Raw genomic sequence first — 12472 nt, 5'->3', positions numbered from 1 at the left:
CCTGACTGACTCCAAAAGGTGTACACCAAATCTGTCTGTGGAATCTTTCGATATGTGTTACACTAAGTGTGCTTCGCACTGTTTCTCTTCTTTCGTCGTCATAGCTTGATGGAATTCTTCTGTTTCCCAGATTACAACGTTTTTCAACGCCAGTATCTGTTTCTACAAAGCAAAAGACGACAGGCCGCCGTGGCGAACTAGTGTGCTCTGCCGTTGATACCGATCTGATATGATCCATCCTAGTTCTGCCTCCTGAAGCACTGGATGATCAGCTCCTCTGCAGATAGCCTTTGACCTCTGAGCGTACGAACAAACTACTGCTTCTAGCAACACTTTGATCTTACCAGGTGACCAAAAATCTAGATCAGCGAGATGTACATTCAGCAAATCCCATGTACTCGGCTCAATTACCTGTTCTGACAAACAGTCAGTTATCTTCGGGAAAGGTAAACAATCAACACCCGGTGAACAATAACTCTATCTACCTGTTAATGTTTGTCGTTGTGCTCCTATTGCAAGTCACTTGGACAATCCTTTCTTGTTCTTCTTGTGAGCGCTGTAATTCCGCGTGTAGCAACGTGTGGGTTGTTTTCCAAAAGTTGTACAGCTAATGGATTTGCAGTTGGAAGACTTGTGATCACACCACACGTTGTTGTGCATGCGTTCGATACATGCAGCTTGCATGAATTTTCTTCAGTTGCGCAATGCGTGAATGTCGTTGCAAATGACACATGCAGCTCCAGGAGCGGTGTAAACCTCTCTCGACTACTCAAACTGCTTGCCGTTGGAGGCTTTTCATTGTTTATTACCAGATGCATCGTGACGTGATGGTATTTCAGCCTTGACGATTTCTAATTATTTGCAATGGTTTTCGAGAAAGACACAAGGTTCTTTGAATGTTGGGAAATTGTTCGAACTCAAACTGGCTTCAGACTCTGTCTTATACACTGTTCAACTCTTTCTATAATGAGCTGTGATGTAATTATGTCTTGCAAGGACACATCTGGCTGCAATGCCATTAACGCATGCACATTGCTTGAAGACTCAATCAGTAGCGCACGAAGTTCACTTGCACATACCTTTGTCATTGACGGTAGCGTTAATAGTTCCTTTAAATGTGACGATTACAATCCATCGAGGATTGTTGTATCTGTTACAGACAAAATCGAAAGCTACCATAAAGTTAGTATTATTCACCGGAAGATGAGAAATTACATTGCGAGCTTTACCAGTTAATGAACTTAGCTAAGGATCGATGCAATTCAGAAGCGGGCTGCTAGATTTGTAACCGGTAGGTTCAAACGACACGCAGGTATTACGGAGATGCTTCGGGAACTCCAATGGGAATCCCTTGAGGGATGGTGACTTTCTTTTTGAGGAGCAGTATTGAGAAAATTTAGAGAACCGACTTTTGAGATTGACTGCAGCACGATTCTGCTTCCGCCAACGTACATTTTGCGCAAGGACCAGAAGATAAGATTACAGAGATTAGGGCTCGTACAGAGGCATATAGACAATCGTTTTTCCCTCAATTTATTTGCGAGTGGAACAGGAAAGGAAATGGCTGTTAGTGGTCCAGGGTACCCTCCACCACACAAAATACGGTGGCTTCGGAGCATGTATGTAGATGTAGATGACACTTAGCAATGCCCTTTAATTCCTCATGACGAGATTTGCACAGGATCGTATAAATGCATCAATTGTGTTACATCACAACTAAATGACGAAAGTTTTCTAATGTGCAACGTTTCACTCACTCAAGGCAAACCTAACATCTGAGAAAAACCTTGTCACCTGCGTTGACGTGATTCATCGGAACTGCTCTCGTTTTTTTCGAAACCACGAACACCGTATTTTCGAAGGTTTCTCAGTATTCAGCACGTGTGTGTCTACGAAAAATTCCAGCTGTGACTGCATGACTTCATACTTCCCGGTAAATTTTGGCAACTGTTCTAGCCTGGCAGTAATATCGTAAGTGTTCGATTTGTCTGCTATATCGAATTCGTTTCCAAACAGTAACAACCGCGTGGGGATTGCTTTCGCCACCGAGCTTAGAGTAAAAAAGTTTCTTTCTTAAAAGTTCGTCCATCATGGAGAGCTGGCGTTGGCGGGTAACAGCAGCAGAAGCAGTAGTTAGAGTGAATGGGAACTAGAGGAACCAGAATAGCCAGACCGGGTATTTAGCTTATTGATGCGTCGTGTCGATGCTGGCTACGTCTCCGTGCTGCTTCGCTGGAACTCGTCGCTGCCGTTCCGCCGATGGATGGCTGCCGCTGCACGTTACTTCTCCGAATCCATCACAATCCCGCTCGGAAGGACCGAAATATTTGCGTCCGCAGACGGAAATTGAAAGCGTAAATATTACCGGAGGTCCAGGAATTTAGAAGGATTGTACAATGCTTCGGATCCATTCGGACTGCAATGAATTGCTACATGTGTAGAGAATCACTCATTATTCGCAATTTTAACATTCACAAAAAATATACGTCTTCGTCGTTTAGCATACAAGCACTAAAAAGTAATTCGACCATAAAACTACACGACATTAGCATACACAGACAACGGAAAACAAGATATCTCTGTGTGCAACTCGACGAACGACTGTCCTTTGACGAACACATCAGAACTAGGACTGATGCGGTTGCCAAGATCATGCACAAACTGGCCAGACTCAACATAACACACTTCAGGGTACCATTACACACACTGAGAACTTACCGTTGTGCGCTCTTTGAGTCTGTAGTCCGTTTTGCAGACAGTGCATGGGCCCACCGAGTGCGTCTGGCGAGCGCAGAGAAGTGTCCTGGTAAGACTGTAAGGAACTGTCAGCACCACGTTAGTGGAATCACTCTGAGTGGGGCTTGGAATCTTTCCTATCGACATGATCATTCGATTTCGGGCTGCAAAGTACTGGCTGAGGAGGGGGAAACAGGAAAAGGTAATTGCGATTACCAGACAGGCCACCACCGGGAAGCGCCAGTTCGTTAAATGGCGGGTGGGTACCTCGCAAAAGGAATGGGAGTCAAACGATAAGGGCCGTAGGGTACATCATTTCTTCCCGGACATCAGGAAACATCTGACACTGAGCCATATCAGTACTAGACGGGGTATGGCTAACTTTCTGATAGGTTATCACCCTGACGTATGCGTAGGCCGTACGCAGACAGTGTGCTACTTGTACATGTGGGGAACATGAATCCCCAGAACACATACTTTTTCACTGTCACCGATACAGAGCAGCACACCAGTCACCAACGCAGTACGACAGTGACATGATACGGACAATAAGAGACAAAGACGAGTGGGAGACAATAAATAAAATAGCTGATGATGTCTGAAGGGCATTACATGACGAGTACAGACAGACACGGCCGTATAACAGAACACTGAAACACACACGAATCACGTAAGACAACAGTTCCAACTCGTACACCACACATGCAGCAATACCGAAACACACACTCACTCAAACAGCGAACACTTTCACCAACACGTACAGCAGATAGCCTTACACAACATCTAGAATAATTAAACTGTATTAGAATAAACAGTGTAGTGCAATGAACCTTGTAAACCTGTTCCAGCTTAAGTATGAACAGCAAGCATATCCATTCCGCGGTCATTATACCGCTGTTGGATGTAACACTTGTAACTGAACACTTTGTATATAAGCAAAATAATACGTAAAATTCAAGATATACACTCCTGGAAATTGAAATAAGAACACCGTGAATTCATTGTCCCAGGAAGGGGAAACTTTATTGACACATTCCTGGGGTCAGATACATCACATGATCACACTGACAGAACCACAGGCACATAGACACAGGCAACAGAGCATGCACAATGTCGGCACTAGTACAGTGTATATCCACCTTTCGCAGCAATGCAGGCTGCTATTCTCCCATGGAGACGATCGTAGAGATGCTGGATGTAGTCCTGTGGAACGGCTTGCCATGCCATTGCCACCTGGCGCCTCAGTTGGACCAGCGTTCGTGCTGGACGTGCAGACCGCGTGAGACGACGCTTCATCCAGTCCCAAACATGCTCAATGGGTGACAGATCCGGAGATCTTGCTGGCCAGGGTAGTTGACTTACACCTTCTAGAGCACGTTGGGTGGCACGGGATACATGCGGACGTGCATTGTCCTGTTGGAACAGCATGTTCCCTTGCCGGTCTAGGAATGGTAGAACGATGGGTTCGATGACGGTTTGGATGTACCGTGCACTATTCAGTGTCCCCTCGACGATCACCAGTGGTGTACGGCCAGTGTAGGAGATCGCTCCCCACATCATGATGCCGGGTGTTGGCCCTGTGTGCCTCGGTCGTATGCAGTCCTGATTGTGGCGCTCACCTGCACGGCGCCAAACACGCATACGACCATCATTGGCACCAAGGCAGAAGCGACTCTCATCGCTGAAGACGACACGTCTCCATTCGTCCCTCCATTCACGCTTGTCACGACACCACTGGAGGCGGGCTTCACGATGTTGGGGCGTGAGCGGAAGACGGCCTAACGGTGTGCGGGACCGTAGCCCAGCTTCATGGAGACGGTTGCGAACGGTCCTCGCCGATACCCCAGGAGCAACAGTGTCCCTAATTTGCTGGGAAGTGGCGGTGCGGTCCCCTACGGCACTGTGTAAGTTCCTACGGTCTTGGCGTGCATCCGTGCGTCGCTGCGGTCCGGTCCCAGGTCGACGGGCACGTGCACCTTCCGCCGACCACTGGCGACAACATCGATGTACTGTGGAGACCTCACGCCCCACGTGTTGAGCAATTCGGCGGTACGTCCACCCGGCCTCCCGCATGCCCACTATACGCCCTCGCTCAAAGTCCGTCAACTGCACATACGGTTCACGTCCACGCTGTCGCGGCATGCTACCAGTGTTAAAGACTGCGATGGAGCTCCGTATGCCACGGCAAAGTGGCTGACACTGACGGCGGCGGTGCACAAATGCTGCGCAGCTAGCGCCATTCGACGGCCAACACCGCGGTTCCTGGTGTGTCCGCTGTGCCGTGCGTGTGATCATTGCTTGTACAGCCCTCTCGCAGTGTCCGGAGCAAGTATGGTGGGTCTGACACACCGGTGTCAATGTGTTCTTTTTTCCATTTCCAGGAGTGTATAATACAGGAACTGAAGGTTACTTAATAACCCCAAGAAATAACATACTTTACTCTTACTCACCACTGCACTTTCCACAATGTACATAATAGTCATAGCGTTTTTGTAAATAGTATTTAGAAATATTAATCTCTTAATTAAACTGTAGTAAACCGGGACTGCAAGGCTCGAAGTAGTTCCGCGCCTTTCAGACCAGGCTGCCTCAGACAGGGTAACATTTCTCTCTCTCTTTCTATCCAAGTCTTTCCTATCATCTGTCGCAATATCGTCTTAAAATCTGAATATTTTTTGTGTGTTTTTTTTTCTTTCAGTTTCTAGTGCACTTTTAAGTTATCATTACTTCCATAGTAATTGCCGAAAACAATAATTGTTGCTTGTAATATGGAATATGTTTCGTAATCTACATGAAAAGTTGTAAAATGAACGACCTGTTATAAAATGTAAGACAACAGGTGAAATGAGGAATAAATCAAATTCAAAATTAGCAAACCAGGCGCGCGGCCCATGAGCTAAGACAACCTTCCCGACCGAAACTGCATTCACCACTGCTCTCACCCTCACAGAGGAGAGTGCATCGTCAAGAACCGTTGAGCGGCTGCCTGCTAACAATTGTCCCACAGCAGTCTCAGGTACAAATAAATCCAGAGAGGGTAACGCTCCAGTCACTCGGCCGAATGTAGCGACCGAACATATAATGAAGCATAACAATGTCAACAATCGTAGTTGCTTGTAATCTGTCTCAAGTTAATGGCAACATCACCGAACAGTTTTGTATTATTTTAATTTCGACATTTCATTTGTATGTGAGCACTATCTTACACCAAGTCACTGTAGACTTGAATAAAAATGCAGTGCCATTCCAACAACTATTTCAATTGTGTATGTTACCACTGCCACATCCTATAGTAAATTCAGGGCCAGTTCCAAAAACTACCACCTGAGGAGGACGACATCTTCGACAGTAGAATGTAGATGAGTGTGCACTGTTGAGAATCACGGTCAACTTGTGTAGTTGTGAACTGAAATCTGTTTAGTTGAGATCATAGTGTGGAACGGTATCCAAATCGCACTTGTAAACGAGTCGCTATTCAAATCTCAGAAACAACATCTCAGGTTATTGTGTCTATCGTACTGACCGACCAGGCGACAGTGTTGGAGGCGAAACAGTAATTATCATACACAAAGATGCTGAGCAAAATAACATCGACCACCCTGAACTCGAGAAGCTACACCTCGCAGCTTTCAGGGCCAAGTTCAATGGAGCCATCACCGGACTGGTATTAGTAGAAAACTCGCCAAGAGCCATACAAACACTCTACCGCGTCATCGTCGTTGGAAATCTCAACGTTAAAAACCTCGACTGGGACTCGCGAATACGGAACCACAACGGCAAAAAGTGTAATACTCTCTAGGCCGAACCTACGTCATATTACAGCCGGTTTACTCTCACTTGTGCCCAAAACTACGAGATAAAAGTCAGAACTGATAGGCATAGCCCTCGTAAAGGGCATCACAACTACAACGTTGCGGTTGAAAAGGAGTCGGCCTCCTACAACCTACCTGTTATACTGTACACAGAAGTGACACAGAAGAAAATAGAACCAAGCTGGATAATGGACTACAAGCGCTCGAAATGGAATATGTTCAAGGAGACGTTTGACAAGAGCACCCCAGAGACTCACGACGAAGTTACTCACACACCACAAACTGATGAAGCTGTTAAGACGCTTACCGGTGTCGTCTAGAGCTCACTGGCTGACGGTATTCCAATATCAAGCCACGCCAGCACTCAAAAATCCTTACACAGGTAGTCCTGGGTTTTAACACCACGTGAAACCGACTCAGTAAATAACTGCAGCAGCGAAGGTCCCCACTCCATAACCTTCGCACCAGAAGAACCCAGAGAATCATGAAGGAGAAAATACAAAACTTCAGAAACCCACAGTGGGATCATAAAATTCTCTGAGCTGGATACTACACGCATAGGAGTGTGGAACCTCTCTCGAAACGTCACCAAGGAGCGAAACTACGCACCCACATTACAAGGATCTGATGGTCTTGCTGGACATGCCTACTTCGCTGAGGAAACGACGTAACTAATGCCCAGAGTACTAGCAACGTCTTTCACGTTACATCTGGATCCCTCAGACCCAGTATTCACACTTGAAACAACCAAGAGGTCGCACAATTTGTAGCCCAGCCAGCGAGCGACGAAATCAGAAGCGCTCGTGCATGTGAGATCACATGGGCTATGAAGTACACCGCAGCTGGTCCAGATGCCATTGAAAATCATGTTCTCAAGGAGTTCACAGGTAAAGCTACAGAATACCTAACACACATCACAAACGCCATCCTCCAATACCAAACGTTCCCTGCCTTTTGGAAGCCAAATGAGGTACTGATATTCAAGAAGACACGTAAAGACCACTTCCTCTCACAAAATTACAGACCCATCAGCTTGGTGAGCTCGTACAGTAAAATTGTTGTGAAAGTGATTCTAAGACGACTCACCAGGCACTCCAACAAAAACACCCTGAGGTCAAAGAATTTTGGTTTCAGGAATCACCACATGACAACACAACAATTCCTCTTGGTAACTCAACTTATAATAATGGCTACAAGTTGGACAAGGCAACGGGGGCTGTGTTCTTGGACATCGAAAAGGCCTCCGACCATCTTTCGCACAATGGCCTCATCCGCAAACTCAGCGTTGCTGATTTCCTCCACCGACCCGACCCGGAGTAACCAAAGGTATGATCTTGGGGCCTTGGTTGTTTAACCTCTATTTTAGCGGTATCCCAAAGTCATATAACACAATGGTAACATCTACCATCTGATGACGCAGTAATCCGAGCGCAGCATTGGAACCGGTCCAATATTAATTCACTACCAGGGAGCTGTCTGAGGTGTCAATCCTCGGCTGGAGAAATGGTGTGTTAGAGTGTACATCGATAAGTTCGAGGCGGTTCTGTTCACACCTAGAGCTAGGCAACTGCATTTGCATCAATACCGAGGAAAAATCACGCTACACACACGTCCAATACGATTCCGTGAGGAAGACAGGTACCATGAGTCTGGCTAGACCAGGGGCTAACTTGGGGAACCACATATGTCGCCAACAGAGCACACCCGAGGCTCAAACGTAATGCTTAATAGGCAAAGTGTATTAAATAGGAGGAGTAAGCTCCATGACTTTTATTAGGCCGCTGATAACATACGCAGCTCTGGTCTGGAGCTACGCAACTGTAAGGGGCAGTCAAATGAAAACGAGACAGGTGGAAATAAAGTAAGTAAACTGTGTATTACTTCAAAAGTAATTGCAGTAACTGTTAATGCATTTATCCCTCTGTGAGACAAGACGGTCAATGCCTACACGGGAAAATGTTTGCTGTTGCCTCCGGAACCGTGATTGTACCCAGGAGTCCACCTCTTCGTCCGAAGCAAATTGATGGCCACGAATGCCTTTCTTCAGGGCCCCAAAAATATGGAAATCACATGGGGAGAGATTGGGACTGTATGGAAGATGTGCAAGGGCTTCCCAGGGAAACTTCTGTAGCTTAGTCCAAGCAACCTTGCAACATGTGGACCGGCATTATCCTGCAACAGAATGATACCGTCCGCATACATTCCGCGACGTTTGGTCTTGATGGAGACCGTCAATTTTTGCGACGTTTCCGTGTACCGCTGTGCGTTCATTGTGGCGCCGTGTTCCAGAAAGTCAGTGAGCAGCTGGCCACTGCAGCCAAAGGAAAGGTCGTCATGACTTTCTCGGAACTGTGCGCACGGCTTTCCATTTTTTCGATTGGGGTGAATCCATGTGCTGCCACTGCTGGCCCTTACGCTTGCTCTCCAGTTCAAAATGATGACACCATGTTTCATCTCTCTTGTCAGTACGGAACACGAATCGATACTCTTCATCGTGATACCTTTCTAGGTGCGACAGTGATGTCGACATTCTGTTCACCTTCTGCTCCTCCGTCAGGTCGTGGGGAACGCACTGTGCACATATTTTCCGGAACTTCATATGCTCTGTCATGAAAGTGTGAGCGGTACCGTGACTGATGTCCAACGTGAGCGTTGGACGTCGGCTATTTCTGACGGCAGCATCTACCACAGCAGTGACAGAAGGGGTGAGGACATAATGAGCCTGTGCTGGCCGACTACCGTACTTCACGGACACCCGACCTTGTCTCGAAATCGTTTATTCCACACAAAAACACGCGCGCATTACATACTATGTTCTCCATACACAGCTGACACTCTTTCCGCAGTCAAAAACCGCAGTACACCTCGCTGTCTCTGTTTCCCGGCCTCCATAGTGAAGTCAGACGCAACACACGACTTGCTAACCTCCCGTGGAGCACGTCTAACAGAGATGTGGCACAATGGTCAGCGATCCCACTGTTCCTTCCTGATTTCTAATAGGGGACACTTTTATACAGACATCTGCTTCCGTTACCAACATCCTCGACATAGTCGTTATACAGTTCGTATCGCTTTCATTTGATTGCTTCTGACAAAATACAGTTGCGCCGCCTGCGGGTCAGGCAGAACGAGGTTTTACAAAACATAAGCAACGCTCCACGATACACACGCACCATAGACATGCACAATGAATTCCGTTTTGTGGAAGTATTAAAGAAACTCGCCAGTCGACTGCACAGGAGCTGAAGATATTGGACTCGCGGTTGAGCGCCCTAAGCACCAAACACACACACACACACACACACAAAAGACGTTCGAGTAATCCCTTTCACTTCACCACTTATGGCAAGCTTATACGAAATACATATGCAACGAAATATCGGCGAATCCCGGTATTATTGCATATCTAATTGACACCGCGAGCTGCGCTCTTACAGCCAACAAACCAGCAACGACAGGGCAGTCAAACACATGTACACGTAAACAAAACCCGCACGACATTATATATCGAGAGGTCGATTTTATGATCAAATTGACATCTCTTATGACGAACTCCGAGTGTTATAGGAACGAAGAACCTTAAGCTGGCGCAGAGACACCATCGACATCCTGCAACAACGATAACTTACCCATTACTAACATATCCTTATACCCACGCATAAACTTTTACTGCTGATATCATAAATCCACCAGACTTTCCGTCCAGATTTTCGTAGAGGTTTTTTTCTTTCCGCGGCGCTTGCCGTAGCACCTTTTCTCCTCTGCCCTTCAACCGCTGTTTTTCAACCGCTTTCCGCCTATTATCTCCCATTTGGGACCATATTAGTGGGTGATCGCACCCAAAGTGAGGACGTCACGGTCCTGCATCCTGTGATTCCTCAACAGAAACACTAATCCTTTCTCAAAAGGGACAATAGAACTTTTGATGGTCAGCAAGCAAGCTACCCTCTTGTGTTGACAAGATCCTGTGTTATAGTGGACACAGGTGTAAGGCTGCACTGTGTTACCTTCCTTATTCATTTTGAATTTGTACTCACTGAATTCCAATCTTCCTATATTCCTCTATGATCAGTATAAGAATGTGCCTTAATCCTTTGAGTACCAGTGGTTTCTGCCTGAAACCGCGATTTTATTAATTTTTTAAGTATCAGTACATTTCGCATGAAACCAAAGATGCTATTGAAAGACGGAGACATCTAGTACTACACCGAGGTACTTCTATGAATGTAGTGCATTTTAGCAGTCAGTTATAGCGTTCAAAGCAACAGTCGGCGCGGAGACACGTATGTTTCTTTTATTTATAGTGATCGTACTGAGGAGATCACTGACAGTGAACGTAAGTATATCTAAAGTTATTGTAACGTAAATGTGAGTTTGTACTACTACTGTTATGAGTGGTTTAGAAATGAAACCACTAGAGCGGTACTTACTTTTGACATACGTTTATGAAATTTTAGGTCCAGTTTTGCTTGTTATTTGGGACTGTAATTTGCTTTAGACGTTATGAGTGCATGGAAGCTTCAAGATGTGGGACTGCGCCTAGAAAAAATGAGGAATTGCTTTCAAATATATCTCATGAAATGATCGGTGGTTAAAAACTGAAGTCCCAGTGCTTCCAAAGTGAAACCACAGTTTTTAAAAAAATGGATTGTTAAATTTTCGCCAATTTCTTCTTGTATTCGTTGCTTAGTATGATGATAAATGTCAATTTTCGAGAAAAATGTTAAAATTAATTTTTGTTATATTGTTGTGACTCAACGCAAATTCGAATGAGAAACCATGAAAATTATTAGTAATTAATATTACAGCCAGTAAATGATACAAGATTGGTCGCTGAATGTGGGAACTTCTGTGGGATGGTGTGAGATATGTTTGTACCTATTACGATGATGCTATTATAAGGTGCCAACGGCCATCCAGTGATGCTAGAAGGTGCAACAGTCAAATAACTGACATGAGTGACATATGTGAAGTTGGTGCAGTCGATGAACTACAAGTAGCTGCTGTACCGTAGGACTGTCCTGTAGATTTCCGATCATAGGAAATTACACAATAAAGTATCAGAATATTGTGGACGCCGTATTTCCACAAGAGGGCCCAACACTGCACGACGAACGTAAAGCAGTATGTGAGGAAATGAGTACCACTCCTTTATAACATGAGCTTAGTGTGTTATCCATTTCGGTACTTGAGAGGTCATATACGATAACTGATCGCCCGTGAAGACTCTAAAGTTAAGAAGATAAGACTGTGCTCCTATAACGTAAAGCTACTTGTCTGACCAGAGAATCAATATTTGTCAAACATTCACAATAACACTGCGGTCAAGTTTGTCACATCATCAACGCAAAGTCGCCTGTGGAAGCAAATCTTTGAGCTCGCGGAGAATGAAAGAGTAAGGAAGTGGTTAGTAAGAGTGCAGAAGACTCTCTGCCACGCATTTAGCAGTTGTCTGTGGAATATGAGTAGACGATAACAGTACTGTTACCTTGGTATTTTTTCTAGAGCAGCGAGCGTATTATTGTACATACCGTTGCTGGAACCTGGCACCCACAGTCCTTGCTTCACCTGAAAAGAAGAAATGAGAAGCTCGTTAGAACAATGAACGCTTTTCACGGTCCTCGCGAGCTGAAAGCCGGTGAAGCTTCTGACAGATGGAGCCGGAGAGAAAGCGTTTTATCAAGTGATTGATGATGCCTCGCGCGCTTCTTTCCCGTCCCTACTTAAGAGACTTACTTGTACTAGTTTGGAAAATTATTTCTTGAGAGTAGCCGCTATCGTTTCCAATCATTTAAGTAAAACAAAGTTATCATCCAATTTTTGTCTCAGAAAACAAAAATATTTCAAGCTGTCAAGTGCACAGCCTTGTGATTCTCCTACACATAATGGGTTATTTGTGGAAAATACGTTAACAGATTTTGAAG

At 45.4% G+C, this 12472-nt stretch overlaps 1 protein-coding gene across 3 annotated transcripts in view; it reads right to left on the bottom strand.

The window, feature by feature from the left end:
- Nucleotides 1-12118, bottom strand: part of LOC126185203 (protein O-linked-mannose beta-1,2-N-acetylglucosaminyltransferase 1-like) — an 842885-nt gene extending 830767 nt beyond the window's left edge. For 2 of the 3 annotated variants that reach the window (XM_049928081.1, XM_049928083.1), the window contains exon 1: nucleotides 12080-12118. The gene's annotated coding sequence lies outside the window, so the exon portion shown is untranslated. The remainder of the gene's footprint in view (nucleotides 1-12079) is intronic. The other variant, XM_049928084.1, reaches the window with a different exon arrangement.
- Nucleotides 12119-12472: the final 354 nt, after the last annotated feature.

Source organism: Schistocerca cancellata, chromosome 4 (assembly GCF_023864275.1).
Source record: "Schistocerca cancellata isolate TAMUIC-IGC-003103 chromosome 4, iqSchCanc2.1, whole genome shotgun sequence".
Classification (NCBI taxonomy): Eukaryota; Metazoa; Arthropoda; class Insecta; order Orthoptera; family Acrididae; genus Schistocerca; species Schistocerca cancellata.
This window is presented reverse-complemented; position numbering and strand designations above follow the sequence as displayed.